Source organism: Thermobia domestica, chromosome 3, assembly GCF_964235325.1.
Source record: "Thermobia domestica chromosome 3, izTheDome1.hap1.1, whole genome shotgun sequence".
NCBI lineage: Eukaryota > Metazoa > Arthropoda > Insecta > Zygentoma > Lepismatidae > Thermobia > Thermobia domestica.
In genome coordinates, this window is record NC_137456.1 from 7,859,729 (window position 1) to 7,878,674 (window position 18,946).

The window sequence follows — 18,946 nt, forward strand, 5'->3', positions numbered from 1 at the left end:
ATACATAATTGGTATTGTAATTTTTATGCTTTTATTATAATCCTCTATAAGTTATGATTTTACCAATTCAAAATGTAGAACGAGAAACAAGTGTAATATTATATTTGTTACGAAAAGCTTTTAAGCAATGATGCTTTCAGGACGTGATCTGAGGGAGAATTTGAGACCCCTCTCGAGCTAAGAAATTTCCGCCTTCAGGACGATATATTCGATCATGCTCAATGTGGACTACCAAGGTTTGCCCTCTACCCGCATATTGAAATTCCCCCCGAGGATAATTTTCTGAAGTCACCACTGTTTATAAATAGTTTTTCGTTACAAATCAGAGGATAATGGAGTAGTGAGTATACTTGATTTTTTTTTTTTTTTTTAGCTATGGATTTAAGATTCGCAATTCATATAATGTTCCGTTCTAATCGAATTTGAAACAAAAGAAGTTTTCAATGAGTTACTCAAAGAAATATTTTCAGCCTCCGGATGAAAATAGGAAGACACTTAAAAAAGAAACAACTTGCTACCGGGTTTGAACACACAAACATGTGATTGGTAGTGTACCGACCCAAACCACTCGACCGTTTTGCATGCCTTTGCACATCTTGTTTTGCCTTTTGTGAAAGCAGTTTACTGTTCCATACTCGCTTTTGTTTATTCCGATACGACTATGAGTTCTCAGTAAATATTTGGACGTTACAGCTCTTGCATTGTATAAAAGTGTTTTTAGAATAAATCACAATCGATATTATGTCCTAATAACATACGTAAAACAGGTTGAATTCGTGAAATGATTGAGGTTGGAGTGAGCGTAAATGTTTTCATAGTTAGGAGCCTGGATATGCAAACCCGCTTAACGTGGGGATTTAATTTTGTGAAATTTGGTACATCCAAGTATTTCAGACAAACCATACATATTGCAAGTAAAAGTGGGTTTCTCATTTGAAATTTTACCATTCATTTCCGCTTCACCCACTAACAGAGGGAGATCAGAAAGATAATTTTATAAGAATTAGATTTCCTCTTTAGCATTATGTCACTTATACTTTAATAATCTTATTTTTCGTTGGATTCTTCTCGAGCTGTGGAATGATAAACACCCTTTGTGATTTCCTGTACGAGTTTTATCCTGTTCATTTATCTGCAACCGTTTTCATATTAGTAGTACTGGACGTTTTATCTGATGCAGGCACCATGTCTTGGCGTCCATTATGAACACGTTGACCGCTATGAAAAATATTTTTCCACAACAACTATTTAGTTTGAAAGATCTACCGAACGAGATATCAATTGATCTATGTTTTCTCCATTGACAATTTTGAAGTTGGGCCCTGTCCCCCATGAAAGACGGCCCTGGGTGTTACCACGACACCATTCGAAGTGCTTTATGTCATTTTCTTGTTTCACTTTTTGTTCTGTTCTTTTATCTCCAACCGCTATCATATTAGTGGAACTAGATACTTAATTTGATATAGGCGTCATGTCTTAGCGGCCATTTTGAATACGACAACCAATATGAAAAATAGTTTGTCACAACTCTCTTTAGTGTTTGAAGATCTATCGAACAAGGTATCTCATGGCCCATGTTTCCATTTAAAATTTTAATTAGGCCCTGGGTCTCCATGAAGGGCGGCCCTGGGAGACACCGCGACAACCTATTCGATGTGCTTTCATGGCTTTCCTATTTGAACTTTTGTTTGATTCATTTATGTTTAACCGTTTTCATATGAGTGCTACTGGACGTTTATCTGATAGACGTAACATATCTTGGCGGCCACTTTGAATACAGTGACCGATATGAAAAATCTTTTGCCACATCGCTTTTTAGTTTTTAAAGATCTATCGAACGAGGTGTCACGGTTCCTATGTTTCCATTTAAAATTTTAAAATTTGGCCCCGAGCCCCCTTGAAGAGCTGCTCTTAGGGGTACCGCGACATCACCATTCGATTTGTCCCATGGTATTTCCTATTCGAGTTTTGTTTAGTTCATTTATATTCAATCGTTTTCGAGATATTTCAGTGGAAAGATTAAAACGGGCCACCCTGTATGTATATGGGACACCCTGTACATAGGGTGACTTAGTAATTCGATGCATTCCTTGCAAGGGGATATTCTACAAGTACTTTGGAACATTTTTACCTATATGAACCGGGGATCGCAAATCAATTGTTTCTGGGTAATTGGCAAATTTACCGGCTAACGAGAGTTACGCGAGAAATTTTTATCCTGACCCATTTCCAAATATCGAAGAACGATTAACTGTATTACACAATGTTTTATAATTGAATGTATGCTACATAAGTTTGTGCATTACTCACTGAAATAGCAGTATAAAGAGAGAGATATGACAATAACGGTTTGATTTCTGTTTATTTACCAAACTATATTTCGTTTACTATCTGTCTATGTAATATAGGGAACAGAGTTTCTTTGTAGTATAGTGCTCATCTATGACGCAAAAGGGAATTTTGTTGTTTTCTAGATCATGAGGGTGTGTTGTGGACAACAAAGATAATTTGATTTCCTAGGTGTATTTCCATTTATTCCCGCATTCCTATCTCTCTAGTTCTTCTATAATTCTACAACTTTCTAATTAACTGTCTCCTATAATTAATATAATATAAACATGGAATGTTAAAGTACTATTTCATTTGATTTCTATAAGACAGAGTAATACAATAAAACCTCATATATTGTAAAGGCTAATAAAATAAGAAGTATTTGCGGATGGAATGTTGTTTATTCAAAAATATAATATTTGATTGAAAACTGTTCGTAATTAATGCAGTTCTTCTTATAAAATTTTCTTGAACTCTCTCTAGGAAGCTCAACAGGTGCAGCATGCCGGCCAGAATTTTCCCAACGTTGTTCCGAACGTAATACGGAAATTGTGGTCCCACTCCAAGATAGTCTTCCAGTCAGCAGCATTTCCATTACGTGGAATAGCAAACTTCAATGGAAAAGGTATTGCATTGTATTCGAAGAATTTGCTGTCTTCGACAACATTTTGACTTTGTACGTGCAATGAAAACTTAAGAAAAGCATAATAAAAACGGAAGGCGATAGGAGAGTGGAAAGTGGAGGCGATGATCCCTATTACCTTCGTCCTACGCTGACAGCACTGAAGGTGATCAAAAGATGGAAAGTTTTGTTCGGTATTATTGACAATAATTGAACCATTGAGTTCGAAAACCGGGCATCTCCATCGAAGCTTATTTGAGAGACGTGACAAACAAAACTAAATTAGTTAATATGTATCTGACATTTGGGGCTATTTTCACTTTCGGACCGTAGAACTGACACTTTTCTACTTTTAAATAAATGAAAATAACCCTATATGTCAGATACGTATTAATTAATTTAGTTTTGTTTGTCACATTTCTCAAATTAGCTTCGATGGAGATGACCGGTTTTCGAACTCAACGATTCAATTGTATTGTAAATTGTTGAATCATTTCAAAACACGATTTGAGAAAAGTAATTCAAACCACAATAAAGTAATTTTAAAGCATTTTATACTTTTAAATGAGCTAGTTTCTAACTATACTTATTAGCCTTAAAATGTGAAAGATTTTATTGGATTATCTGTATAACTTTTTTACTTATTGCTAACTTAATATATTAATACTATCAACTATCACTTTGTTATTATTTGTTGATGTTACGTAATTACTTCATCCTGTAGGCCAAAGAACTTTCTTTTAGGTCTCCAAACAGAAGAAGAGTTCTGATGTCTGTGGTTCCTTTAATGATGCTGAAAGATCTCATAGGCACAAACGTTATCTGAGGCAACCACATCCGCTTTTTTATTTCATCAGGAATGAAGACAGTCGTGTTGGGCTTCCCGTGAATTCGAGGATCCACCCAATAGAATCCTATCACCGTGTTTAATACAATTTCCTGTAATATACAGAAAAAAATAGGTTTAATTTGTGTGTCTGAGGGTGCATACAAGCAACTGTCTGTAATTTTGTTCATTCATTCACCATGCAATAATTAAATATTAGATACTGAAATGAAACTTGATTAGAAAAAAATGCATAGTATGTATCAAGTAGAAAAGGTAAAGATGCGCCTTCTATACGAGTCAGGCCGATTGAGACTTTACCTATTCCCCTTTGGCACGTTCTAAATGTGAGGCAGCAGTTCATTTCTGATTTTGTTCGAGAAGGCGACAAAATACTGCACATGTGTTTATTTTTTAGTATAAAAGCTTTAGCTTTTCTTTAGTATGTCGGTCTGTAACAGATTTGAGAATATATATCTTTAAACTCAGATGCCCTCCATAAATGACGCTTCTGATGAGTTTATTCTGCACGATTTTATGATGGCTCACATACTAAGTTTTCCACAGACACCCATTTTACAGAGTCTGGGTAAATTGCTAAACTGGATTGATCGAAACGAAAACGATATTTAAAGTACACTAACACAAGAAATAAAAACCCGGGCGGTCCTGCTGGAAGTTATCAATCGATTTCCCTAATATGGCTATAACCTGTATGCCTTACATATATGAAGGAAGCTGCATTAACAACAATATATTTCTCATTTGACATACACGTGTTAGAGGAAATTATTCGCTGCTTATAGCAACATTTTCTTCAATGATTCTATGCGAACGTAGTTCCTATAATTGACTTTGAAACAGACGTATCACCTTTCAAAAGTTATACCTCAGAAATTTGGGTTCATATGTAACTTATACCTAGCGTATTTGAGGGAACGTAACTTTGAAGTGTATCCAGTGACCTATACATTTAGATCACTCAAGTTGCTTTAAGTTTCGAAAGTTAGGGATAAAGCATGTGACAGTCAGTTCCAAATGATTATTTTTGGACATTTTAAAAACATCCAAAAAATAAAATGTAAACCTCTCAAATTTTCAAGGATACTTACTATCAATTTTTGACAGTTCACCAATTTAGGAAGTTAGTCAAGTAACCCTTTCAACATTTGACGCAGTGGGCCAAGATATCGTCAAATTTGTTATTTAGAAATTTTACACTGCTGGCCCGAACCAACGAAGTTTTCAGTCAAGTGTTCTGAAATAGAGTAAATGCTTCTACATCACTCGTTTCACTATTGAAACAGTACAGTAGCTTATGTAGACGTCTGGTCTAGTCTATTCCATATATTGTTTGTCGTGCGGGTTCCTTTTGAATATGTACTAGACACACGTACACATCGAACACAAATTTGATGTGCACAGAAACATTTCATCAGGGCACTTACACAAAGTTTTCTTTTTCTTTTGCCACTCTGAGTTCTGATATTTTCTTACATGGCTACCATTATTATCTTTCGTCTTGAGTCAAAGTCCTGAATTGAGATATACTAGATAAAATGATGACAAAAATCCATGCCGTTGAGATCAAATTATGTCTAATTGTTCAGATAAGTATGAAATATAATTCCATAGTCTATTAACAGTTTTTGACAAAATATTATTAAATATCTACCTACCTGCTCTATTTCCTTTATTATCGGGTCTCTGAGCACAGTCATCTCCATCCATATTGATGCTGGGACAACTATAAAAAGAGGAAAACATAGTTTTAAAGCTAAGAACTATATATATTCCAGACTTTGGGTCCACAAAGTCACCTGTGCATAAATAAGTTTTTTTTTTTAACCACAAGTTTCTGTGATGAATTCAGAAGCTCATCTCTGGAGAAAGGAAAAATTTTTGATATATGTATCCTTGATTGATGTGTTTTAATATCCAAAATTGTCCGGGTGGGATTTCATTTTCTCATACGTAAATTCCCCTATGCTCCTTCTCTTGAGTTCATTCTGGACAAAAAGTTAAAGTAATAAAATACTTTTTAGCACTATTACTTCCTATCCAACGAAATTACGTTGCAAATACCAAACTATACTGTTGTTTTTTTCTTTTCTTGAACTTTAGTATCCCCTTTCAGCATGGAGCCCTTATAAAAATAAACTTACAAATTATTACAGACTTCGACCCGCCCAAAGCGTTGAAATACTCTTGCATCAGGAATCCAACCACACACAGTCGATTTACTCCCCTACCTGAGCACTCCCGATAAACAATTCCATCGCTTAATATCATCCATCTCCATTTCTATCTATTGTGGTCTGGCCTGACACTACCAAAGACTTTGTAAGCGATGAGCAAGTCAATGCAAGAACAAAGACTTGTTTCTAACAACTGACTATTTCTGTTTGTTCATTCACAAATAATACCGCTCTCTCTGCAATTGCACAGGCGTATACAGAACGTCAAAGGAAGACTTTTCTAAGAAATTGTGATGTACTGATGGACATTTCTGTTTTGGGGTTCATGCCGAACACACTGTATATACAACCGATTGACTTTGACACGCCACAACACACCACAGCCTCAATTCTGATATTGCGCATCAGCCTTTAGCAGTTTAGCCATTCTACGTCATTTTAATTCACTAAATTGCACAACATTCCTTCAATAAAGTTGTCCTGGTGTTTTATTGTAGATTCAAATTGTGGTCATTACCTAACTATACTGAAGTACACAACAGCACTTGTCATGTTTCTGAGAACCTTTGAAGTACTACCAAGTTGTCTTGTTCCGACACTATAATCAGATTACCATTTACGATGGAAAATATGCTGAGATCTAGGATCAGGAGTCTATGATCTTTAAACACAAAATCTGTCACCAATCTGACTGAAATCTATTGATGTAAGTATCGATTTTCCTTGCCAGTTTAGACACTTACGGTTATAGTCTAATCTTTATTTAGAGGGTTTTTATTCATATTATTTTGTTGTCTTTCACAAGAATGTCAAATTACAAGGCTAGTCTTGGGCTGTTAAAACATGATACTATTTAATGTAATCACCATGAAAAGGATCATGTGTCTGCAACTCATATATCAGATTTATATCCGCTATAAACGCTATGATATGAAGAAAACATTTTCATGTGGAAAAAATAAAAGAAGCAGTTTTTTGTGCAAAAAGGGTCAGAAAGAAAAAAAATTGTATCAAGTAATCATAAGATCTAAATATTTTTATATGTTATTGTATACACTTCTATGATAAAAACTAAAAAACATATGACATTTTGGTATGCTTCAACTTAAATGTTTCATTCAGAAACAAGAGAATATGAGACGCGGTTCTGCAGATTAATGGGATTCAAAACATATGGGATTGAACCACGTAGTATAACACAAGTTATGTTTCAGGACAAAATCAATAAAATAAGACATTGCCAAAGTAGAAAATCAACACCAAAAAAAATTAACTACAACACTAGTTTTCTCTTGAAACAGATAAAGTCGAGAGATAAATTTGACACTTAAATGGAATAAATCAAAAGCATTGATTTATACTACACATTAAGGAGTAGATTCTGTTCGAAATTTCTAAGATCTAATGCAATCAAACGACTTGTAAATTACATTTCTTTAATTTATTCCCTTCAAAATTTATTGTACGGTACTTCCATTCACGACTATTTCCAGTAACAGTATGTGTTCGACTGTAGCAACACTAGCTCTGTGCTGAACACGGTCATGCACTTAGGCGAATCAATGCGGCACAGTTTGTGGTATGAATAAGAGATAAGGACTGCAGATAATATTTATTTCACCTTTATCACCAATTTCAAACCAGTAGTATACGGACGTCAATCTGTTTTTGCAGGAAAGCATCTATCCTGGAGATCATCATCGCGTGGAGAAACACCATTCCAGGATTTCATGACAGGATAACAACTTCCTTTTTATTTTTATTAGCCAATCATTCTATAACTCGATTATTCTGTTTTAATTGAAATTAGCAACGCATTTCATTAATTGAGATTTACAGTAATGAATCTTTTGAAAGAATCTGTTCCACCACGTTACAAATACATTTATTCTCTTTAATTGCAACTACTTTAGGCCTATATCTTTACATATCCGCCACGTGAAATAATTCAGCTTTCCTGCATTAAATTCGTTAACTTTCTCAACTGTTCTCTCCAATGGCCTGTTCTTTGCTTGCGTGTTTCAAAAGGCATTCAACGATTGCGCTTTGTCAAGAGCCACTTGTTCAATTCTTCAGGATATTTTGAAATCAAGCTTTGCAAAAGTGCCAAGCTTAAAAATCCTTTTCCAGCTTTTGTTATGTGGTAACTTTCTGCTACTTTGAAGGAGATGCAGATGGCAAATCCTTTTTTTTCTGTAAGGACATGATGACATAGTAACTATAGGACATCCAGGGCGAATCTGACTAGATAATGGGTAAAATTTGATGGTGACTTTTGGCTACAATTAGAGATCTTCCGACGCATCTTTCCTTATGTCACTCATGAGTCGAGAACAAAACCTTTCAAAGAGGGTTACTCAAAAAACTCGATTAATCATTTTCTGACGAGAGTGGTCGTCCTGTATAAATTTTCCCAAGATTATAATAGGAATTTGGTTAGAAGTTAAGTTACGAATGGGTGAGATCGAATTTTATATTTTTAGTTAAATTCCTGCCTATCCCTAGGGTCATGGTGGCTCTGTGGTAGAGCGTTCACCTCTGGTACATGGGGTCTCTAGTTCGATACTAGGTCGCTCCAAGTAAACTTTGTGGTAGACAAGCATGATGTGCATTGTTTTTGTCGGGGTTCTCCTATTTTCTCCCACTTTATTCATTACACCATTTCATTCATTTGTCATCATCAACGTCTCCTTTAACCTACCAGGCATAACCGTTGGGCGTAAACCTAAAAGATTGCACTCTTCCCCGCCTATCCCATATTCCTATTAACTGCAACCGATATTTTGTATAATTTCATATATGTCACTTTCTTCCCATTAACCGTAAAAATCTGTATTTTATTAGTGTTGAAAGATATGTTTAAATTAGACTTGCTGATGCAAGTGGTAAAGCACCTCCGATATTATAGCGAGTAGTTTTATCGTCTACGGTCTTAGGTCTGGTATAGCTTTTTGCTCAAAGCTCTTAGTTCTATTTGCAATTCTTGAAAATATAGGCCCGAATTACGTAACGTAACACTTACTTTCCGTTACCAACTGACTCTATATTTAGTTCTCAAACTGGTATATTTGATGCACTTCATATTCAGTTTTCGTTATATAGCAGTATGCTTGGAACTATGACATCAAAGAAGGAAATTTCATTAGAAGCTTTAACTACCAATCCACTGAAACTTTTTATACGATTTACGGATCACTACTTCCACAAATGGAATATGATTCACCTATAATGAGTGCAAAGGTTTGTTTTCCATTTGTAATGATATATAAGTGTCTCCTTTGATTTCTCTATTACCAGTATGATTAATGATTTACTTGTAATTAAATATTTCTACAAACTACTGTGATATGCAAAACACCTAAAAAATAAGGTGGTTTATAACTCACTTGTTCCGTTGGCATAGCTTATAAAAGGGGGTTTATTCCTCTGATAGTCCTTAGATATATTGATCGTCAAATATGAATCATATTCATATATAGGTGTCATCTCCGTTGAAAAGCTGGAAAATAAACGAAAGTTTCTTCTTAAAATAAATTACATTTCGACGCTATTTCACACCTACCTGGTATCTCAAAAAATCACAACTTAGCAAAAGAAGAAATAAACTGTTTGAAAAAGTTGAAGACTAGTTAAAATTCAGCGACTTTTTGCTGGAAAGGTCAGTTTGTTATTGTTATTGGCTTTTCCATCAGAAACGTCGCTGACTTCCAACTAATCTCCAACTTTACCAAACTTTTCTTTCTTCTATAAAGTGGTGTTTTGTTCTTGAGATACTAGGTAGCTGGAAAGTACTGTCGATTTGTTAACAAATTTAATTACAAAGATAAATGGAAAGAAAAGAGAACGATCAAATTTACAAAAAAATAATACTTTTTTTATTGCTGCCTAATGTCTAGGAGTCAATATCTTATTAGAAATATCTACACAGAGATTATTTGAAACTGATAATTTTGAACAAAATGTTCTCTTTCAGTACTTCGCTTCGTGTGATGAATTTTGAGTTTCGTGTTTTTACTGTAGAAAACTTTAGTAATAGCATTACTAGCGTAATTACTTGAATTTGACTTTGGGTACCGAAGTGAATCCTATTAAAACAAATTTTCCTTTTCACCAAAAATATAATTCCTAAAAGAACGAAGCACATGTCGTATTAAGTGTAACATACTTGTAGGATGCTTTTGTTTGTTGATGAAAATTTAATGCCATTTTTCCTTTTGTGCTTTTAAGCACCGGGAATACATACAATTTGAATCTACAGTTTAAGGTGGAATCTAAACCACACTAATAATTCAATGCATTATCACCAGGAATAGAACCAAAGTCTCCCTACATCAAATGGCTAGCGGGGACTCCTATGTAAAATACTTTTTGTTTTCGGATCCTTTTAATAGCGAAAGTCACAGTCTTGTTAATCTATATGCTAAATCGTACGATCCTTAAACACCAATCAACAATAAATTGCTTCTGATACTGCTTCATATAGTTAACGTTAGATTCACTAACTGTAGTTACTTTAACCCTGTGGTAATTAACTTTTAATTATAACGAATTCCATTATGATACCATTTCCGTATGCTGATCTTAATGTGGCTTAAAATAATAATAATAATAATAATAATAATAATAATAATAATAATAATAATAATAATAATAATAATAATAATACAAAAAATGTCAACAGTCAATACAATTTCATGTCTGCAGAAAAGTTGGCTTCGAAGAGATGTAATGGAGAAATTTTCAGTAAAACTGACTTGAAAATGGCCTTTTGTGCATCAGAGCAGTATGGTCGTTTCTCAATAAAGCTAATCAACAAACTTCAACAGAGAACGAAGCTAATTAAAGACGTATTATAAAGAAATAGAGAAGTATTCTCGGTGTCCAAGTAGTGATGGATATATAGCACTTTGGTCTATTACAATCGCATTCCTCTTCACAATATGTTCTATTTCTTTGGTTCTCCTAATCTGATAATTAGTTCAATTCGAATGAAAGTAAATAATTAAGATGCCACAGAAATCTAAATAATTGCTATATACAAACTTTCGTTAAGTTCCTGCACTTAACTAATTACTGTTAGCAAATTAGGCTACAACTCTATTCTTGAAAAATTGATATGAAATTTACCCACCATATGCTACAATCGTAGCTTCTACGCGTTCTCGTTTCGAATTAGAAAAGTGTGAAATATATTTCTGAGATATCTTCTGTCTCGCTGTTTGTATGAGAGTGAAGAACCCGTCGATACTGTCTATTACTGGACCGTGACAAACTAGAATCCAACAAAATACCATGAACGATATGGGAGGTCAGGAAGAACCCTGTTGCAAGGATCTCCTGTTCTAGAATAAATGTAGATACATATTCTCGCAATATGCTGTCTCGATTTCTCTGCAGGAAGAACGGCATAGACATCTTAAACTTTACTGATGTCATGAACTCAGATGGGGTTCCACTCGATGCATAGTCCCTAGATCTAATTATACCTTACATTATCGTATCTGTCATTCGGCCACATTGACACTAAACAATGCATATATGGTGCAGTGAAGATCTGCTGACCACAATAGCCTTTTACGTGTAAGTTAGGTTAATGTCAGATTCGTCCTAAAATGATATTATCTGCCATTCTTCATACAGTGACAATGATTATGTGGTTATTATAGACTATTTCTGGGTCTGAGTCAATGGAAGCCGATGAAAACCAATGCCTTGCATTTGCCAAGTGATCAGTAGACGCCATCTAACCGAAGTTGAAGAGAAAGAACATGCATTATCGTGTTGTAGAGCGAAGGTAGCACAATGCACGATAATCTTCAGTTCACCATGGCTTCAAAAATAATAAATATCATTTTTAGTAGCATACCTTGTACTTACACTTATTCTTCGAGACGAAATATTGCCTTTCCGTAGACTGATCATGCGTCTGTCTACTTTTGAGCGCAATCGCGATATAACAAAGCATATGTTGAGATTGTATAGCCATTGTAACCATTGTGCACAGATCTTGTATTAGCTTTTCAGCAACCTGTAGCAATAGTGTTGTGTATAAACATTTTCATGAGGTACTACTATGTTTAACGAACTGAAAACATGATTGCTCCAATCTCTGCGTTATCCCGCTGAAATAATAATTGATGGTTCTTTATACGCGGTTGTACAAATACTTAATGATGCAATTCTTATAAGAATGGTATAATTATGTTTATGTGGATGTTTATGTGCATGTGTACAAATTGAAGTAATACCTCGCTCTTGAGACATACCTTAAGAAGGATGCATGCAGTATTCCAAGGATTACAATTATCCTCATGTAGTCCTTTCCAGGCTATAAACGTCGCTCTGAAATATAAGAATATGTTAAAATTCTTATTAAAAGCAGCCTGCAATAAATATTGAAATATTAATTGAACTGTTGTAGAGTTAAATGACTAACTAATGATTTTTTATTTTCTCCTTTGAGATTATAATTGAGATTGAAATTATAATCTCAAAAAAATCATATAAATACATTGTTAATACATGTTAATTGTCAATGCAATTTTATAATTATATTGGTCTTTATATAAAATAAATACACAGTTTATACACATTAATGATTGTAGTGCAATAAAAATTTACACAAATCATATATGTTTGGAGAATTTCTACGTACAATCTTGCTTAAAAAGTTGTCATCGTCTCTCTTTAAACAGTACGCAGGTGTTAGGAACTTTGATGATAATCTTTTTAGAGGATTTTGTAAAAAAAAATCAAGAATAAATATAAGTTAGAAAGGAATAATATACGGAACGAAATTGACTGTCTTCAACCTTGAAGGATGAAAACAGAAGATAAAACAAGTGACTAATTTTCACCCACTTGAATAATATTGATAAGTATTTGCCCTATAACTTGAATAATATTAGTAAGTGTTTGCTCTATAATGATGTAGTAGACAGCTCAAGTCTTACTGCTTTTATATTGTTGCACCTTGAGTACGTTTCTTGCCGCTTTTGGGCATCTTGATCTATGAAATTATTTCACTTTCGTCTAGTGGCAATGAGATTTTTAACTGTTTTTCCTAGTTCCTTTGGTTGGAAACAGTAAGTTGGTTTCGGGATATATAGGAGTTGTCCAACATGTACTGCATGATGTTAGACAAAGAGAGAAAAGGTACATGGCTGGAGTAGAATTCGAATCCGGGATATTCGGCATACCATTGCGATGACCTAATCGGCGTTCTTCCATCAAGATCAAATTTATATCGAAGAGAATGCTAGAGGTTCATTTCCAATTGCTTCAGCAAAAGCCATTTAACTACAAACGTTAATTAATGAGATACAAATATTATGAGGCATATAGGCAATGAGTTGGGAAATATCTACCATTGCTAGGTAGTGTTCGACCTCACGAACTTCACACAGCACTAGCAGGGGTCTCGTCCAATTGAAAGTGAAATTCCTTTAACACAGCAAATGGCTTTTAAATCATTACTTCAATTTATGTTCTAAGAAAATTAAAGAATCTTATTTCATAAGAAGAATTAAAGATTTAAAACTCTATCGAAAGTCTAAATAAATTTAGTTTTGTAAATTTTCTTCTATCCTCATATCTACCCATTGAAGGTCACTATAACATCAGATGTGTTTTGTAAATGAAGATCTACATAAGAAACGCTGTCATAAGATTTAAAAATAAATTTATTTATCCTTAAAAATAATGAACCTTAAAAATAATAATGATAAAAATAATGTATCTTATAGGGAAATCACACTTCTTACACAGTCACAATGTACTATTGTAAGAAACAAAATGTATTTTGACTCATGTTGGGCACCATAAAGTTCGAATATTTCGCTCAGTAATACTGTCACGTGATATTGACATACATTTTCAAAGCCTTGATTTATGCACTCATTGGTATCAGTAATATCAACGTAGTGTTTGAATAGAAACTTAATTATATTTTTCTCGCACACGGGAAAAAGGGTAGTCATTAAGACAAAATGGTCTTGGTATTATAAGGAATCACACGAATACGTATTGCACTAATACATTGTATCCATTATCTCATTTAGATTAGAAAAATAATAGCTAATTGTAGAGGATATATCAAACGTGAATGTTACTCTTAATTTAGGACGTTAATCTTCTTAAAGTAAAGGCATGATATGAAAATAGAAGCAACAAATCATGTACTCGATTTATCTAATTGAATGTGACAATTTACTTATAGTTGTCAATTTTGGACACGTAAACAAGTCATATGATATTGATACAGTAGAATGATCAGAGGCAGAAATAAAATACTCTATTTGAGCATTTCAACGCAGCATGGAACAGTACGTCATCATTATCATCATCATCATCATTCTGCCTTTATTGGCCACTCACTTGCCGCAGCTGAGAAACTTCCATACTCCACGGTCATCCGCTAACTTCTTCGTCTTCGCTTATGATCTTTCTGCGTTTATATCATCCATTAATTGTAGTCTCCTTCGCTCCCTTCCTCTCTTTCCTTCCACCATAACCTCTAGGACGTTCCTCATGATACAATCTCTTCTTAGGCAATGTTCCAACTAGTTTCTCTTCCTCTTCCTAATAATATCTAAAAGTGCTTTTTTCTCACCCACCACTTCTAACACTCTCTCATTCGTTTTCCGCTCGACCCAATTAATTCTTTGTCGAGTATAATTGAATAGTTTGTACGAGAGGAATAGTACGAAGCAAATAAATATAATACATTTATGCATATTTCTGGACGTTATCGCAATCTATGGCCTTTAGTACATCAGATATGAGGGATAATGTTCCTCGGCAAGCACACTATCTGGAAAAGGTGAAGGATGTACGGAGCCTGGGACTTGTGCCAAGTACCATACTGGCATTTCTTATTCTTAATAAGAAAAACCCAGGGAAAATCTCGTTAACGATACCTGGAGTAAAAAAGCTAATAAACTTTTTGATCAAGTGTCCCCAGCGTGAATCGAACCCGGAATGGCTCGTACCAGAGACAAGAGTGTAAGTGAATACGCTACGGTTGTCCACTGCATATACAATCCATTTCAATACTATCTCGTGGATTGTATATATATATATATATATATATATATACGATATACACAATAAAGTAACTCCACAAGGTCGAACTGTAAACGCACTCCTATTCCTGAACTTTCCTGCAACATCTTTGTCGAGCAATTCACAGGAAATTTTCTCAGCGTCCGCATGACACTCTCATCTTTCATTATAACGGGGCAGCCTTATAGAGCAGTGTGTATGTAGAATCTTTTCGCGCAATAGGGATCCGAAGGACTCTAGCAATGCACCTTATTTCCCAGGTGCATCACTTTGCGACTTCGACTTCATACCGACACTGAAAGAACTATGCCGTGGAACACGATTTTGAACATTTGAAAACATTGCCACAGAAACCAGAAGATTCCCAGATCTGAGGTCATGGGTTATAGGAGCTTTACTTATCGCATGTGATGGATTCTTTTGAAGAGTACGTCGAAAATGGTACTGGAATTTTTTTACTCTCTACGCAATATAGTAATTGTACTAGTAATGGTTAGCAACGTTGTAATTCCAGATAAAAACACGTATAAAACGAACAATTTAATGTAGTATTTTTTCCTCTTGCTGTTTTCTGAAGGGAATGTGTATGTTTACCTAACTCTCTACTGTAATGTTTATATAGGTACTAACATTCCAAGTTTCAAAATTTTTTGTTTCACTGCCATTTAGAAACCTGCCCTGACATTTTTTGGGGCCGTTATAATGTTAGAAGAAATTACATGGTAAAGAAAGGTAATGCCAATAAATTATTGCTTCTGAATTGTTGAGTTGAGTTGAGTTTAACGTCCCGTTCAGCAGCGATGCTATATGAGACGTGGATTTACTGATGAACGTGAAATCCGAACCACATGAGCTCCCGCCGAGAATCGAACCCGGGTCTCCCACATATTGCTTCTGAATTTTCATAGGGGGTTATAGGGTGCAGGTGGTTCATGTATGGAGTGCAGCTTCAGGTTCAAGAAGACCATGTTACAAACCAGGATATATATTGTATAATTGTTAGTAGACGACGTGTATCTGTTATTTCATGTTTTCTCCTAATTCCTCCCCCATTGGTATTCCACGAACGCTTTCCTAATCATTAAATTCATTAATAATTTGTGTCATTAAGCCCGAGACGTTTAAACTAGAACATTCCATTCTATTTTATACTACTGTTTTTCCTTATCTTATCACGTATTTCTAATGAATAAATAAGGAGTTTTAATTTAAAGTACAATATGTTCCGATTCTGAACACGAATTTTAACCACCATTTTCATTGTTTTTGTAACACTTAGAGCAGAAACATTCTGGTTGCGAATGTTCCGATAACTATATACGCAAGAGTATATTTAATGTATGTATAAAATTAGAATAGGACCTAATAACGAATTCTGTTTTGTGAAATAATTTGTAGAAACAATAACATTATATTTTATAACTTTGGCAAACACAGTATTATTTCAAGTTTTCTGATCTAAACGTATTTCCTAATTCAATCATTATAGATCAATATTTCTCTGTAATCTTAAGATGACACAACTTCTGTTACGAGATAGTGCTACATATTTCTCATTACAATACACATACATTCAATAAGTAACGAGTCTACCAGAAAATGTAGTACCTAGCGATATTAGAGGCCATTGAACGGCCGAGAAATGACCAGAACTGAAATGCTGCTTAGCACCGCCGTCGTATCCATTATTCGTTATTTTTCTTTATACGTTTTAGTGTATTTTTATTGGTTGTTAGTGCTGAGATAATGGGATACAATCAAGGTTTGTGACAAAATCAGTAAAATTACGACTGAAACGCACACAATGATGTAGATTTAATGCTCTTCCTTAAGCTCAAATCTCCTGTCAAAGGGGATTGTTTGGAGGATTTCGAACCAATTTACGTGACTGTGAGATTTACTGGAAAGCATTTCAGCAAAGAAATTTCCTAGTGCGTTTCAGAACCTCTACGACTGGTTCCCTAAGTGTGAGTAATGAAAAAATGTGTATGAAGGAAACGAACGTTGTAATATTTTTCTTCTATCGTTAAGTATATTACTTCATGGTTGTCCTAAAACATATTCAACGCATCGTGTATATTAAGTGTCCCTTGTTAACAACTAAAATGTATGGTATATATATATATATATATATATATATATATATATATATATATATATATATATATATATATATATATACACTCTAGGCTTTACGGTGGTTGCCACAAAGCTTCCCATGATATTTAGTTTCATAATCATACATATATATATATATATATATATATATATATATATATATATATGTATGTATGTATGTATGTATGTACGTGTGTGTGTGTCTGTGTATGGGAAAATGTCCAAAGATAAAACCTAGATTAATCGATAGATTATAAGAGTGTATTTGGGTTCGTTTCCTATGGGCTACCGTTGATTTAATGTTATCGGGTTTGATCCCTGAATGTCTTTGTACTAATTCATGCAAGAAAACAGACTCTTGGACTAAATGATACCAACGCACAAGTAAACATTAACCAACTGAGAACAAAACTGGTGATACTCAGGATTCGAACCATAGACTTTTGATATATATATCGTGTTCGAGATTATTACCTGCATCCACCTCAGCTGAATCAGCTGATTGTTTCATTCGTGGTACCCAGTGTACGGTCAGTGTTCTGGGAATGTTGGGTGCGATATGTATTTCTTTTCCATGTATTCCACAAAAAAAAAAAAAAAAAAAAAAAAAAACACCAACCTGTTGCACTACTGAAACTGCAAACATATTGAAACAGATACATGCACAATACTTATCCTCTGACACAAAATATCTGTATAGCATGCACACTTTTATGTCACTTGCATATCAATTAACACAGCCAAAATATATATTTGATACGTATATTTCAAACTATATAATTATTATGGCACTTTACATTTTACAAGCACTAAAATACTTTTCAAATTGTAATAATGTGACCCCGTATTACGCGACGACCGAATATCGATCTTTCGGCGCACGTATTTACGGTAACGAAAGTCAAGTCATTGCATACGTAGGCGTAATCACTGTTCACTGGAGTTGAGAAATTTATCCACAGATTGTTGAAATCCTTATACTCCTCCCACATACTGGTTCCATCATCGGTTTTAATTAGCGGAAATTGCTGTATTTCATCTTTGTTGCACTATTTGATGGGCAGATGGAACTTTCGGTGTATTCTAACATCAAAAACTTTTGGTATGTCATTCTTTATATTAAGTAACTAGTGATGACGTAAATTTCATGTTACATTGATAATTTTCAAGTCACTATTTTTACAACATACATAGAATTAACTGGGAAATAAAATGAAGTATTTCATTCTCTATTTGCTATACGAATTTCACTATTTATAATAAGTTCACTTCACTATAATTGTAAAATGAGTAACAGTCAAGTGCGGAGCAATACAAAATGATCCATCTTCGTTCGTGGCTAGCATCTCAGTCTCAGCGTCCAGTCTTTGCTATCCACTTCTCTCGCAATGAAGGTGCATGTCTACATTATGGGAACGAAAGATAATTCCCACAAAAAAAATAAGTTTTAAGCTAACTGCTTCACTAATAAGAGATGATTGAGTACAGTACTTATTGGACTATTGAAACCACATTAACCATATTTAAATACGTGACAATATTAATAATTGGTCATTAATATAAAATATGCACATTTTTGCATATCGTTCGCTGCTGCCTTTAGCTCTGCAATTCAGCTTTCGAAGGTGGGGAGAAGAAAATTAAGCAGAGTTGAAATCTTTGTCCGTATTTGGTCGCACGAGAGAGGAGTAGGTGGGCAGCCACACACACACACATAGAAAATTGTGAGCGACAAAGTTCGCAGCATTCCAACACCAATAATTTTGTCTTGGTGCACACTAAATCTAA